General features: G+C 40.5%; 1 pseudogene; it reads right to left on the minus strand.

The window, feature by feature from the left end:
• Nucleotides 1–11,347: 11,347 nt before the first annotated feature.
• LOC126000002 (uncharacterized) lies at nucleotides 11,348–11,495 on the minus strand (annotated as a pseudogene).
• Between the last annotated feature and the right edge of the window lie 2,958 nt (nucleotides 11,496–14,453).

Raw genomic sequence — 14,453 nt, forward strand, 5'->3', positions numbered from 1 at the left:
GGGCCCCCGACTTTATTTTTAAGTAATTTTATTATTTAAACACCATGGTTACAAACTTGTTCATAGGGGCCGGACAATACAGCAGTAGGGCATTTGCCTTGCATGTGGTCAACACAGGATGGACCCTGGTTCGATTCCCGGCATCCCATATGGCCCCCATCCCTGCCAGGAGCAGTTTCTGAACACAGAGCCAGGAGTAACCCCTGAGTGACCCAAAAATCAAAAATAAAACAAACTTTGTTCATAATTGGGTTTCAGCGATAAAATATCCACCCCCTTCACCAAAACAACTTTCCTGCCACCAGTGCCCCCATTCCCTCCTCGCCACCCCCTGCCTGTCTTTGAGACAGGCATTCTGTTTCTCTCACTCACTACCATTGTCATGATAGTTGTAGGTTTAGTTATTTCTCTAACTGCGCTCACCACTTTTTGTGGTAAACTTTGTGTCGTGGGCTGGTTCTTCCAACTTCTGGATAACCTCAATTAAGGATGACAATTAAGAGTTGGAATTATTGTACAGCTGGTAGGGCACTTGCCTTGTACATGGCAGACCCGGGTTCAATCTCTGGCATCCCATATGGTCCTCCAAGACTGCCAGGAGTAATTTCTCATTGCAGAGCCAGGAGTAATCCCTGGCTTCTGGGTGTGAACCCAAACAAGACAGAACAAAACAAAAGACCTTTGTTAGACCCTCTCTTCCTAGGCTTTTAGCCCTAACCTAGGCAATCTTCCAAATCTTCAAATAATTCATACACCTTAAAACTTTGACATTTCTGGGTTCCGAGAGATAGCACAGTGGTAGTGCATTTGCCTTGCATGCAGCCAATCCAGGACGGACTGTAGTTCGAATCCTGGCATCCCATATGATCCCCTGAGCCTGCCAGAAAGATTTCTGAGTGCAGAGCCAGGAGTAATCCCTGAGCACCGCCAGGTATGACTCCAAAAAAACAAAAACAAAAAACTTTGACATTTCATTACAAGTCATAAACAATTGTCATCAATGACAACTCTATCCTTATTAGCTGATATACAACCTATTATTGTTCCTATCAAAATAAAAATCTCAATCTATTAAATTTGTTTTTACTTTTTGGGCCACACCTGGTGACTGACGCTCAGCGGTTACTCCTGGCTATGTGCTCAGAAATCGCTCCTGGCTTGGGAACCATATGGAACACAGGGGGATCGAACCACAGTCCATCCTAGATTAGTGCGTGCAAGGCAAATGCCCTACCGCTGCACCACCAATCCAGATCAACAATCTATTATTTTATAATCTACTGTCTTCTGTGATAATGTTTCAATTATCTTTTGCCTTGAGTATTTTATCATCCTATGAACTGATCATGCATGTTAACTTTTGCTCTAATCAATTTGTATTTTTATATAGCCACTAATAAAATGTATATGGTATTATTTCCCTGCTTGAAATCTTTCAAAAGGTGCCCTTTGTGATATAAAATAATGGAATCACAAGAGATAAAACTACCTACCCAAATTTTATCATTGATGAATTTGAAAACAGTACCAAGGTGTTCTTGTATATTATTCCCTGTCAGTCATTACTATAACTTATTTTGCATTTCTTTTGCATTAAAACATTATTGTAGGTTCTAGAGATATTATTCAAAGGACTGGAATACATACTTTACATATGGAAGTCCCAGGGTTGATTTCCAGCACCTCAAGGTCCCCCAAGCACTGCTAGACTTGACCTCTGAACACAGAGCAAGTAGTACCCCCAATTACCATGATGTGTGGCCTCCCAAACTAAAATAAATATGATCAACCCTCACTATTATTTTTTTTCATCTTAACCTAAGAGTAATACTTCTTTTTTTTTTTTTTTTTTTGGTTTTTGGGCCACACATGGCGGTGCTCAGGGGTTACTCCTGGCTGTCTGCTCAGAAATAGCTCCTGGCAGGCACGGGGGACCATATGGGACACCTGGATTCGAACCAACCACCTTTGGTCCTGGATCGGCTGCTTGCGAGGCAAATGCCGCTGTGCTATCTCTCCGGGCCCAGAGTAGTACTTCTTAAAGTGTGTTCCAAATCAGATGTATCAGAGTTACTTCATTGTATGCTCCTAGCCTTATCCTCAGAGAAGTTTATCCTGCTGTTCTGGGCTATGATTCAGGAATTTGCATTTTTTGCAAGCTACCTATATTTGAACATAGCTAGTCCTAAGATTACATATACTAAGACTGGATGAATATTTCTTGGCTTTTACCTAACTTGGCTTCTGCTCTTCCCCTATTACATTATAGGCAACCATAGTAAAATAGATTCAGTTTGGAAATTAGCTCCTACCCACATCCTTACATTTGTTGGGAGCCATTTTGTTTTCTTCATTCACTTTTAGTATCTCTGATGAAATGAAAGCTTATTCTTTCCAGATATGACTCTTCCTTGGTGACATTTACTGCTCTGAGTAAATAATACCAGGTTTTGAATACTTTGCTGAATACTTTTTATTTTACTGGCTTACATGTCTTATATATAGCCCTTAGGACAACCACCATCAAATTTACGATCTTGGCCACATCATTGAGCTTCAATAGCTATTTTGTAATATGAGGTCTCTAGAATATGATCTCTAATCTTCCTTCTGGCTTTTTCATTCCTTGATTCCATGAGACTAAAATACTGCCTTTTGGGTCATAAATTCTTTCACACAGATTCAAAATTGTGTGGTACAGATAAAAAAATCATTTGGGGGGGAAACATTTTAAAAGCTGGAGGTGTAGGTCAGTGGTAGAACATATGTCTTGGTTTGAACATAAGGTCTGGGTTTGATCCCCATCAATTAAAAATAAATATTTTTTAATTTTTAGTTTTTGGGTCACACCTGGCAGCACTTAGAGGTTACTCCTGGCTTTTCACTCAGAAGTCGCTCCAGGCAGGCTCGGGGGACCATGTTGGACGCCAGCAATCGAACCCAGATAGGCTGCATGCAAGGCAAATGCCCTACCACTGTTGTAACACTCTGACCCCCCAAATATATTGTAGTGTCGATGTATTGAAGTTATTCTTTTTAAAAATATAAAAATAGCTTTAAAGACCATATATATCATAGTTGATCATTAACATTTGTTTCCAGCTGAGAGTGAAATAATTAAAGAAAAAGAAAAGAAAAAAACAAAAGAAAAAGTATAGTAACAAGAAAATTTGTGAAAAAGATTTTATCTCTTAGTGTGATTACTAAATCAGTGTCAGAAAGTTTACTATGCTTTTGCTGCTAGTTCATCTTTCTGTTACTTTTTTTTTTCTTTTTGGGCCACACCTGGTGAGGCTCAGGGGTTACTCCCGGCTGACTAAAGAGCCCCTTTTTACTTTAGTTGTAGGTGGGGGAGGTCTGTGAGTACTCAAAAACATGCACAGAAATAGTAAAAAGCTTGTGCAGCATAAATGCCTGGTTTTGCTCACCAAATTTGACCCTAACAATTTTTTTAAAAGGCAAGGAAGGTTTTGTTTTCTTTTTTGGTTTTTGGGTCAGGGTTACTCCTGGCTCTGTGCTCAGAAATTGCTCCTGGCTTGGCTGACCATAACATAACGCCAGGAACCGAACCGCAGTCCGTCCTAGGCTAGCACAGGCAAGGCAAATGCCTTACCACTTGCACCACTGCTCTGGTCCCTCTGTTACTTTCAGCTGCCAGGTTGTTGTCTTAAAATAAAGAGTCCTGGAATTGGTGTGGGGATGGTTGAGGCCTTGCTGGGCTTTCTGGGCTCCTGCAGCCGGTAAAGTCTGGCGGGTCTGAAGGTTGCAGGGCGAGGGCGGAGAGATTCACAAAGCAGTCAGATGAAGTTCCAGGAGTCAGCCAACTTTATTTCACAGTCCCTACTGCCATGCACACCTCCTCCATGGCCTCCATTCTAAGCCTTTTCCTAGCAGCTACTTCTCTACTCCTCTGGCTCTCTCGGCCTCTGTCTCCCTTTCAGCTGCTTTTTCCGGGCTTCCTAACTGGCTTCCAGGCTGACTAACTCCCTTTATTGATTCTACTGCTGTTGATACTAAATCTCTCTGTTGAATCTCATTGTTGATTCTCATTTCTGCCTCTCCTCGCTTCTTCCTCTAATTCTCCTTCTTATGCCCTTTCTCCCCACAAGTCATCCTTCTTTACCTGCCCATTCCAGGTGTGGGTAGTTCTGATCATTCAGATGGAAAAAATAAGAAGTTGGGGAGGGTATACCCACACCAGGTCTTTTTTAAAATAAAGTAACATAGTAATGGGCCGGAGCAGTGGCGCAAGCAGTAGGGAGTCTGCCTTGCATGTGCTAGCCTAGGATGGACCAAAGTGTGATCCCCGCTGTCCCATATGATCCCCCAAGCAAGGAGCGATTTCTGAGCACAGATCCAGGAGTTACCCCTGAGTGTCACCGGGCGTGGCCCCAAAACAAACAAAATAAAGTAAAAATAAAAATAAAGTAACATAATAAGAAAATTGATGAAAATTAATATTTCTCTAAGTCAGGGGTCTCAAACTCAATTTACCTGGGGGCCGCAAGAGGCAAAGTCGGGGTGATCCTTGAGTGCAAAGTCAGTAGTAAGCCTTGAACATTGGGGGGTGTGACCCAAACAACTAAAACAAAGCAAAACAAAAAAAGATTCCTCTAGGGCAGGGCCACAAAATGTTGTTCGGAGGGCCGTTTGAGGCCTACGCGCGAGTTTGAGACCCCTGCAGCTTTGTCAGGTCGGCTAAGCAATTTATTGCTAGTTGATTTTCTCTTATTTTATTTCTGAACATTAGGTGGCTTTGAATCCATGATGATGTCTAAATTGGTTTGTTCCTACTGGCATAACAATACTGAAAAAGAATTGGTCCAAGAATTCCAAGCTCTGTGGCTAATATTGCAGCTTTTGTGGGGTTTAATTGGGCTTCCAGAGGTATGAGAAAGCAGGGAGAGGTTGGTCGCACTCATTCTAAAAATGTTCTGGTGACGTCAGACTGGTGTACCCGGAGTTTGGTTGGGTTTGGTGTCTCCGCAGAGATACATGGCTGACTAGTGAAGCTGGGCCCCTGGCGAAGTGGCGGTTGTGTCTGGTGGATGCAGCTGCTGTGCTATAGCAGGGCAGATATTGAAGAATTCTTTGCTCCTGAGACTGCAGTTTTCAAATGCCCAGCTAATATGCCATGATATTTCATGGCCTTGGCACTATTCTTATTTGAGAATAGGGTGATTTTATTTTATTATTTATTTATTTGGCTTTGGGGACACATCCAGTCATGCTCAAGGGTTACTCCTGACTCTGTGATCAGAAATTGCTCTTGGCTTTGGGGGATCATATGGGACGCTGGGGATCGAACTCAGGTCCATCCTGGGTCAGCTGTGTGCCAGGCAAACGCCCTACCACCCTACCACCCTATCACTCCGGCCCTATGAATAGAGTGATTTTATGAATCTGGCCAAATGCAGACATCTATTGAAGACATTCTCTAGTAAACTTTAGTCTTTTCACGTTTGATTTTTTTCCTTTTCCTATTTTAGCTATATCCACTATTATTCATGTCATTTTCCAAAGAGAAAATTACTTTTCATAACAATTTTCCAAAGAAAAATTCTCCAAGAAAATGTGAGATCAAAAGCACAAGATTTTCTTTTTTTTGGGGGGGCACACCCATTTTATGCTCAGGGGTTACTCCTGGCTCCAGGCTCAGAAATTAATCCTGGCAGGCACGGGGATCAAATGGGACGCCAGGATTCGAACCGATGACCTCCTGCATGAAAGGCAGGATCTACTTTTTTTAATAGTAATTTTTAGTTTGACCAAAGTGGATTACAAATCTTTCACAGTAATATTTCAGGTACATAGTGACATTGAATCAGGGGCATTCTCACCACCAATGTTGTCCTCCCTCCACCCCTGTTCCCAGCATGCATCCCATACCTCCCTCCTTTGACCCCTGGGCTGCTAGTATAAGTGGACCCCTCTGTGTCTAGCTTGATGTTGATTGGGTATCAACTTTGTTGGATTTGGTGTTTAAGTCTGATCCTTTTCTTATATCTTCTTCATGATCATACAACTGTTTGGTCTTGGTACCCTCCATTATTTCCCCCTCAATTTGTGAAGCGGAACAAGATGGTTCAAGTTATGAGGTTCTGTTTGAAGGAAATGAAAAAATGAAATGGGGCAAAAATCAAACAACAGGCAGAGTCCTACTAGAGGCTATAAATGTCAATTTGAGAGAAGAAAGGGAAATAGGGATAAAGGAAGAAAAATATAACAATATAGAAAGAAAAAGCAAACAAAAATCCAAAAATCACCACAACAATAAAGACAATCACCACACAATAACCATGTTCCTGAAATAAAAACAAAACAAAGCAGTAAAAAGGGGAAAAACAAACAATAACAATAACAAAATCCAAAAAATTATTTTGTGCCACTTCTTTTTTTATTTTGCATAGGCACAGTAAATATTGGGTAAATATTGTAAATATTGGGTCACATGCATTGGAGCTCAGGGGTTACTACTGCATCTGTGCTCAAAATCAGTCCTGGCAGTCTCAGTGGACCATATGGGACACCGAGGAATCAAACCTGCGTCTTTCCGGTGTCAGCTGTGTGAAAGTCAAATGCTCTACTGCTGTGCTATCCCTCTGCCCCCTTGTATTTTTATGATCTCACAAGAAAGAAGAACAGATCACTTGCGCCTCCTCCCTGCCATTTCTATTGTAATTTAAATGAGATACTGGAGTAAAGATGTGCTGGATCATTGTAAATACAGCACAACACCAGGTGATGCCCTTTTTCTTTCTTTCTTTCTTTCTTTCTTTCTTTCTTTCTTTCTTTCTTTCTTTCTTTCTTTCTTTCTTTCTTTCTTTCTTTCTTTCTTTCTTTCTTTCTTTCTTTCTTTCTTCTTTCTTTCTTTCTTCTTTCTTTCTTTCTTCCTTCCTTCCTTCCTTTCTTTTTCTTTCTATTTCTTTCTCTCTTTCCCTCTCTTTCTTTCTTTCTTTATTTCATTCATTCTTTCTCATTTTCTTTCTCTCTTTCTTTCTCTTTTTCTTTCTTTCCCTTCCATCCTTCCTTCCTTCTTTCTTTCTTTCTTTCTTTCCTTCGTTCTTTCTCTTTCATTCTTTCTCTTTCCCTCTCTTTCTTTCTTTCTCTCTTTTTCTTTCTTTCCCTTCCTTCCTTCTTTCTTTCTCTTTCTTTCTCTTTCCTTCCTTTCCTCCTTCCTTCTTTCTTTCCTTCCTTCCTTCTTCCTTTCTTCTTTCTTTTTTCTTTCTTTCTTCTTTCTTTTATTCTTTCTCTCTGTCCCTCTCTCTTTCTTTCATTCTTTTTCTTTTTCTTTCTCTCTTTCTCTTTTTCTTTCTTTCCCTTCCTTCCTTCTTTCTTTGTTTCCTTCCTTCTCTCTTTCCTTCCTTCTTTCTTCCTTCCTTTCTTTCTTCCTTCCTTTCTTTCTTTCTTCCTTCCTTCCTTCCTTCCTTCCTTCCTTCCTTCCTTCCTTTCTTTCTTTCTTTCTTTCTTTCTTTCTTTCTTTCTTTCTTTCTTTCTTTCTTTCTCTTTCCCTCTCTTTCATTCTTTCTTTCTCTCTCTTTCTTTTACTTTCTTTCTTTTTTCTTTTTTTTTGATTTTTGGGCCACACCCGGCGGTGCTCAGGGGTACTCTGGCTGTCTGCTCAGAAATAGCTCCTGGCAGGCACGGGGGACCATATGGGACACCGGGATTCGAACCAACCACCTTTGGTCCTGGATTGGCTGCTTGCAAGGCAAACGCCGCTGTGCTATCTCTCCGGGCCCTTTCTTTTACTTTCTTTCCCTTCCTTCCTTCTTTATCTTTCCTTCGTTCCCTCCTTCTTTCTTTCTTTCTTTCCTTCCTTCCTTTGTTTCTTCCTTCTTTCTTTCTTTCTTTCTTTCTTTCTTTCTTTCTTTCTTTCTTTCTTTCTTTCTTTCTCTCTCTCTCCTTCCTTCCTTCCTTCCTTCCTTCCTTCCTTCCTTCCTTCCTTCCTTCCTTCCTTCCTTCCTTCCTTCCTTCCTTCCTTCCTTCCTTCCTTCCTTCCTTCCTTCTTTTTTTCCAAGGCGACTCCAAAGTTTTACAAGAACATATTATCAGTTTAATAGAAAAGCAAATAGCTGGAAAGGTCAAAGTGTTGAGCATATGTTGAGCATGATGCGTTTGCATTAAGCACTGCCAGGAATCACAAATGAGCACTGATTAAATAGTAACCTCTAAGTATCACCAGTATGGCCACCCCCCAACACATTCTCAGTAGGAAATCTGAACATTCTAGCATAGTATTTTTAGGATTATTGACCTGCAGTATAAAAACCTCAGATTAAAAAAGAAAATCTATCTCGAGGGACCTGGGTTCGATTCCTGGCATCCCATCCAGTCCCCGAGCCTGCGGGGGGGGGGGGGGGGGCGATTTCTGAGCACAGAGCCAGGAATGACCCCTGAGAGCTGCCGGGTGTGACACAAAGGAAACCCCCCCCCCCAAAAAAAAGATGAAGGCAGAAGTGAAAGTCACAGAAAGATTCTGGACTATTTACAAAAGGCATTTTTTGGTTTGTTTCTTTGGTGGTTTTGTTGTTGTTTTGTTTTGTTTTGTTTTGTTTTTTTGGGGGGAGGCCACACCAGGTGGCGCTCAGGAGCTACTCCTGGCTTTGTGCTCAGAAATCACTCCGGCGGTCTGAGTTTTAGCACAGCAGTAAGGCGTTTGCCTTCCACGCGGCCAACCCCGGATGGACCACTGTTCGAATCCCGGCATCCCATGTGATCCCTTGAGCCTACCAGAAGCTAATTCTAAGCCCAGAGCTAGAAGTCACCCCCGAGCGTCGCCACGTGTGACCTCCCCAAAAATGGAGAAAAAAAATTGGGGTCAGAACGGTGGCACAAGCGGTAGAGCATCTGCCTTACCCGCGCTTGCCTAGGACGGACCGCTGTTCGATCCTCCGGCGTTCCATATGGTCCCATATGATCCCCAAGCCAGGAACGATTTCTGAGCGCAGAGCCAGGAGTAACGACTGATTGTCACCGGTGTGGCCCAATAAAGCTAAAAAAGAAAGGAGGGAGGGAAGGAAGGAAGGAAGGAAGGAAGGAAGGAAGGAAGGAAGGAAGGAAGGAAGGAAGGAAGGAAGGAAGGAAGGAAGGAAGGAAGGAAGGGAGGGAGGGAGGGAGGGAGGGAGGGAGGGAGGGAGGGAGGGAGGGAGGCAGGGAGGGAAGGAGGGAGGGAGGCAGGGAGGGAAGGAGGGAGGGAGGGAGGGAGAAAGGAAAGAAAGAAAGAAAGAAAGAAAGAAAGAAAGAAAGAAAGAAAGAAAGAAAGAAAGAAAGAAAGAAAGAAAGAAAGAAAGAAAGAAAGAAAGAAAGAAAGAAAGAAAGAAAGAAAAGAAAGAAAGAAAGAGAGAGAGAGAGAAAGAAAAGAAAGAAAGAAGAAAGAAAGAGAAAGAAAAAGAAAAAGAAAGAAAGAAAGAAAGAAAGAAAGAAAGAAAGAAAGAAAGAAAAAGAAAGAAAGAAAGAAAGAAAGAAGAAAGAAAGAAAAAGAAGAAAGAAAAGAAAGAAAGAAAGAAAGAAAGAAAGAAAGAAGAAAGAAAGAGAAGAAAGAAAGAAAAAAGAAAGAAAGAAAAGAAAGAAAGAAAGAAAGAAAGAAAGAAAGAAAGAAAGAAAGAAAGAAAGAAAGAAAGAAAGAAAGAAAGAAAAAGAAAAGAAAAGAAAGAAGTCGCTCCTGACTGTCTCAGTGGACCATATGGATCAAACCCAGGTCTGTTCTGGGTCTGCCTGCCTCCGCGTGCAAGGAAAACACCCTACAGCTATGTTCTTTCTCAGGTCCCTACATGCATTTTGCTATTGTTAGGAGATATGAAGACAGAAAAGAATTTCCTATCATCTTGATACAAACTCATTTGGGAAAGCCATATTTTAACTGAATTTTGGCTATTTGTACCCCGAGTTTATCCAAAACATTGTGTGAATGTTCAAATATTTTGCTACATGAATTTTACTGTGTTTAATATTAAATCTTTCTAATTTTTTGCCTGTTTTCAAAATACCGAACAGGGAGTGACATGCAAATTAAATTCTTAGGTACTTTATCATTGTATTAAAATCTTTCTTTTTTTTTTTTTTGTTTTGTTTTTGAGCCACACCCAGTGACGCTCAGGAGTTAATCCTGGCTATGCGTTCAGAACTCGCTCCTGGCTTGGGGGACCATATGGGACGCCAGAGGATGAAACCACTCTGTTCTAGGCTAGTACAGGCAAGGCACTAACTCCTTACCCCTACTTGTGCGGTTAAGTCACTTACGCACTTACTAGTGTGGGTAAAACACTTATGCCTTACCCCTTGTGCCACCACTCTGGCCCCTGTATTAAACTATTTTGATAGAGTTTGGTTTACCATTGGTTTACAAAATTATAAATGTTTCTGGAGTACAGTTACACAACTCAAAATATATACATCTCATAACATGTTAAGATCTTCTTTTTTTATTTTTTGGTTTTTGGGCCACACCCATTGACGCTCAGGTATTACTCTTCGCTATGCACTCAGAAATTGTTCCTGGATCAAAGGACCATATGGGACAGCGGGGATCGAACGAGGTCCGTCCTGGGTCTGCCCCATGCAAGGCAAATATCCTATAGCTATGCTATCACTCCAGCCGCTCCTTCTACTTCTTGATATTTAACATTAATACAAAATCAATTAAATTATAAACAGAACATGTATTTACATCGACTCAAATGAAGGTAGAGGCAGCAAAGATAATAGAGCAAGTAGGCCTCGCATGTTGTTTTGGTGCTCACCACTTTGGTTTGCACTCTGGCACCCAGGTTTGCTTTGCATAAAGGATACAGAGTTCAGATATGGAAAACAGTCCACAAAAAGAAAAGAAAGAATGAGAACAGGGGATCTGAACATTTTGGAGACTGAGTAAAGTGAGAAATACTACCTGCCTGGGAGTTCCATATCTATGGTGAGGATTTTAGCTTTGTGTGGTTTCAGTCTCAAATATGAAATGCAATAAACCATGTCTTATGTTCTTATTATCATAAATTATTTATGACATAATATTTTAATCACTCCACAATAGATGAATTTTATCATAGGTCCAGGAAAATGCACAATTTGTATAGTATTTGATTCTATTCATGGTATCAAGTAATTACTGGGGAGTCCTGAAATGTATCTTCCATAGATAAGAGAGACGTACTGTACAAAGGACAGAAGAGAAAATAGTGGCTTCATTTCCTCTTTTAATTTGCCTCTGGGAGGGCTTTTCCCAAACTGGTGGTATTTTGTCACATTTTTCTACTACTACTAGCCATTCTTCTTACCCCGGTTATTTGATCCTTTCATTATGTTTTTTTATTAATAGTCTCTTACAAAATCTCAGGCCCTAGTTAATGCTATAGAAACAAGTTACCAGTTACATTTTTTAAAAGAGTTTCCCACATTTGGGGAAATCGCAGGGTTCCACACACCCGGAGTGCAATGGCTGAGCCTCGCCCAGGGAAACCACCTTCGTGATCATGATATCGCCCCTGCCAGGTAAGCATACCAGTTACATTTTTGTGTATGTTAAAATATAGAGTCATTAGGAGGAGAAAAGAGTCTTAGAAAATCATCTAGCCTTCCCTACACATATTCTAGAAGAGGACTATGGGGTCAGGACCAGTTCTAATTTACTCCTCTGTTGGTGACTACTGGTCAGACTAGATGTTTCCTCATGTAGCAAGTGAGCTGGTTAGGTTCCAGCCTGTTATTTATGTCCAGAAAGATAAAAAAAGACAAAATCTATAGAATTGGATGGCCACTAAAACGTCATTATGCAAGTGTGAAGTCTGAAGCCTTATGAACAGTGAGTTACCATGGCAACACCTGAGCAGGCATTTAGGTTCCAGGGTGGATATTCTGGCTGAATGGCATTCATTACTCAAAGAGAATGTGTCTCTGTCACATGTGTAGAGAAAAGTAGTAAGGTGTAGTAATGATTGGGAAATGGCACTAACTTTTCTGCTTTTTTTGTGGTCTCCTTCATTTTTTGAAAGTGAAAGTAAACGAAATGAAGAAGGGAAAAAAGAGGAAGGAAGGATGGACTGAAAGAAAGATTTGCTTGATGTGGTATTTTGCTTGCAATACAAAAGACTATAAAAATGTTGGTGGGAATGTTGCACTGGTGAAGGGGAGTGTTCTTTTTGTGACTGAAATCCAACTACAGTCATGTTTGTAATACGGTGTTTAAATAAAGATATTAAAAAATCTAACTCATCTAGCTCTCTTGATTTTATGTGATGCAATAGTATCCCACCAATAGTCTGACAGACATGGATGATATATTTTGAAGATTTGTCTGTAAAAATAAATAAAATTTTGGGGTGAAAGAGCATCTGAAGGGTGCTCCAGGATTCAGAGACCACTGTGGGCTGTATGTAATTCAGAGCTGTGGCCTAAGGGATCAGTATTTGAGACTGTGATGTGGTATTGATGTTGTATTGCTATATTATGTCAGTGCTGGGGGCCATGAGGGCTACATATCCTGAAATTTTAAGGGAGCTTTGTTGTTCAAGGCACGTGCTCTACCCCTTTGAATGATCTCTCTACCTCCTAATATGATCTTCTTGAAGGGCTTTCAATATCTGGGTAAAAACTCCAGTCAAGTCACAAATAAAGCAACAAATTTAAAGGAGGACAAATAGGGCTAGGAGGTGTGAAGACTTCTGATGTAGATTAAAATGGTCTGGCATAGAAAGTTCAGGAATAAATTAAGTTTCACTCTCATAATCCAACGAATATATGTTACCTATTTAAGTGGTGGTACTAAACAGGAAGTATTGCGCTCTTGTAAACTGAAGATATTACAACATGGCCATGAGCTCACTTTAAATAAGAAAAAATCTAACTCCATCAAAAATGCTGGCTAGAAATGAACAAACATTTCTTCAAAAAAGAAATACAGATGACCAACAGGCACAGGAAAAGATGCTCCACATCACGTATCAGATACAAGTCAAAACAACTAAAAGGTATCATCTAGTGTCACAGAGACTGGCACACATGATGAAGGACAAGAACAATCATCAGTGTTGGTGGGGATGTGGGAAGAAAGAAACTCTCATTCTACTGCTGGTGGGAATGCCATTTAGTTCAGCCTCTTTGGAAAGCTATAGATATTCTTCAAAAACTGAAAATGTCCCTTACATATGTATGATCCAGCAGTACCACTCTAGAGTTATACCCTTGCAACACAAAAGCAGAATGCAAAAATGTCCTCTGCATGCCTATGTTCATTGCAGCTCTATTTACACTAGCCAGAATCTGGAAAGAACTCAGATGCCTGACAACAGATGAGTGACTAAAAAAAACTGGTACATTCTCTCAAAGGAATACTTTACAGCTGTTAGAAAATATAAAATCATGAAATTTGCCTATATGGTTGGACACTGAGACTATTATACTGAGTGAACTAAGTCAGAGGGAAACAGATAGACAGAGAATAGTTTCACTCATCTGTGGGATTTAAGAAAATAAAAGACAGTATGGTAATAATACCAAAATAATAAAGATGAGGGCCAGAAAGAACAGCCCATAATATGAAGCTTACCAAAAAGATTGGTGAGTGCAGTTAGAGAAATCACTATACTATACTAACAACTATCATGACAATGAAAGTGAGAGAGATAAATAGAATGCCTGCCTTGAAGACAAGCAGGGTGGTGGAGGAGGAAATGGGGTACATTAGTGGTGGGAAAGTTGCACTGGTGAAGTTTGGTGTTGACGTTTCCAGCTAATATTATGTTGCTAGTGATATCTTTTAGTTTATTTCCAGTTATTTTAAGTATTTTTCTGACCATTATTTGGATGCCTATATGTTTAGAAGTGTGATTTCTTCTTGGTGTGTTTCTTGATTAGTAAAAATGCCCATTTTTGTCTCTTATAATCTTTTAAGCCTAAACTCGCTGTCTGATATTTATATGGCCACCCCAGCCTTTTTAAGGGAGTTTGCTGAAATGACTATGGTCCTACCTTTGTTTTTGAGTCTATGACTATTCAGATGTGTTTCTTCCAGGTAGAAAAATGTTCAATTCAGTTTTCTGATCCATTTTGCCACACGTGTCTCTTAACTGGGGCTTTAATCAATTAATATGGAGAGAGAAGATTGTCATATGATAAAGTGTGAAATAAATCTCAGAGTTATCAGATCACCCATTGAACATATTTCTGACTTCCAGCGGATAAGTCTGATGCAGATAGAATAACCATAAAGAATTTATAAATTAAGCCAGTCTGAAAGAATCATGGAGTCTATTTGCTTCTCTCCTTGTGCTGTCTCTGAGGGCGCCAAGCCAAACTTCCTTCCTTCCTTCCTTCCTTCCTTCCTTCCTTCCTTCCTTCCTTCCTTCCTTCCTTCCTTCCTTCCTTCCTTCCTTCCTTCCACCTACCTTCCTTCCTTCCTTTTCTCTCTCTGTCTCTGTCTCTCTCTGTCTCTCTCTCTTCTTGTTTTTGGGTCACACCCG

Source organism: Suncus etruscus, chromosome X (assembly GCF_024139225.1).
Source record: "Suncus etruscus isolate mSunEtr1 chromosome X, mSunEtr1.pri.cur, whole genome shotgun sequence".
In the NCBI taxonomy this organism is placed as follows: Eukaryota; Metazoa; Chordata; class Mammalia; order Eulipotyphla; family Soricidae; genus Suncus; species Suncus etruscus.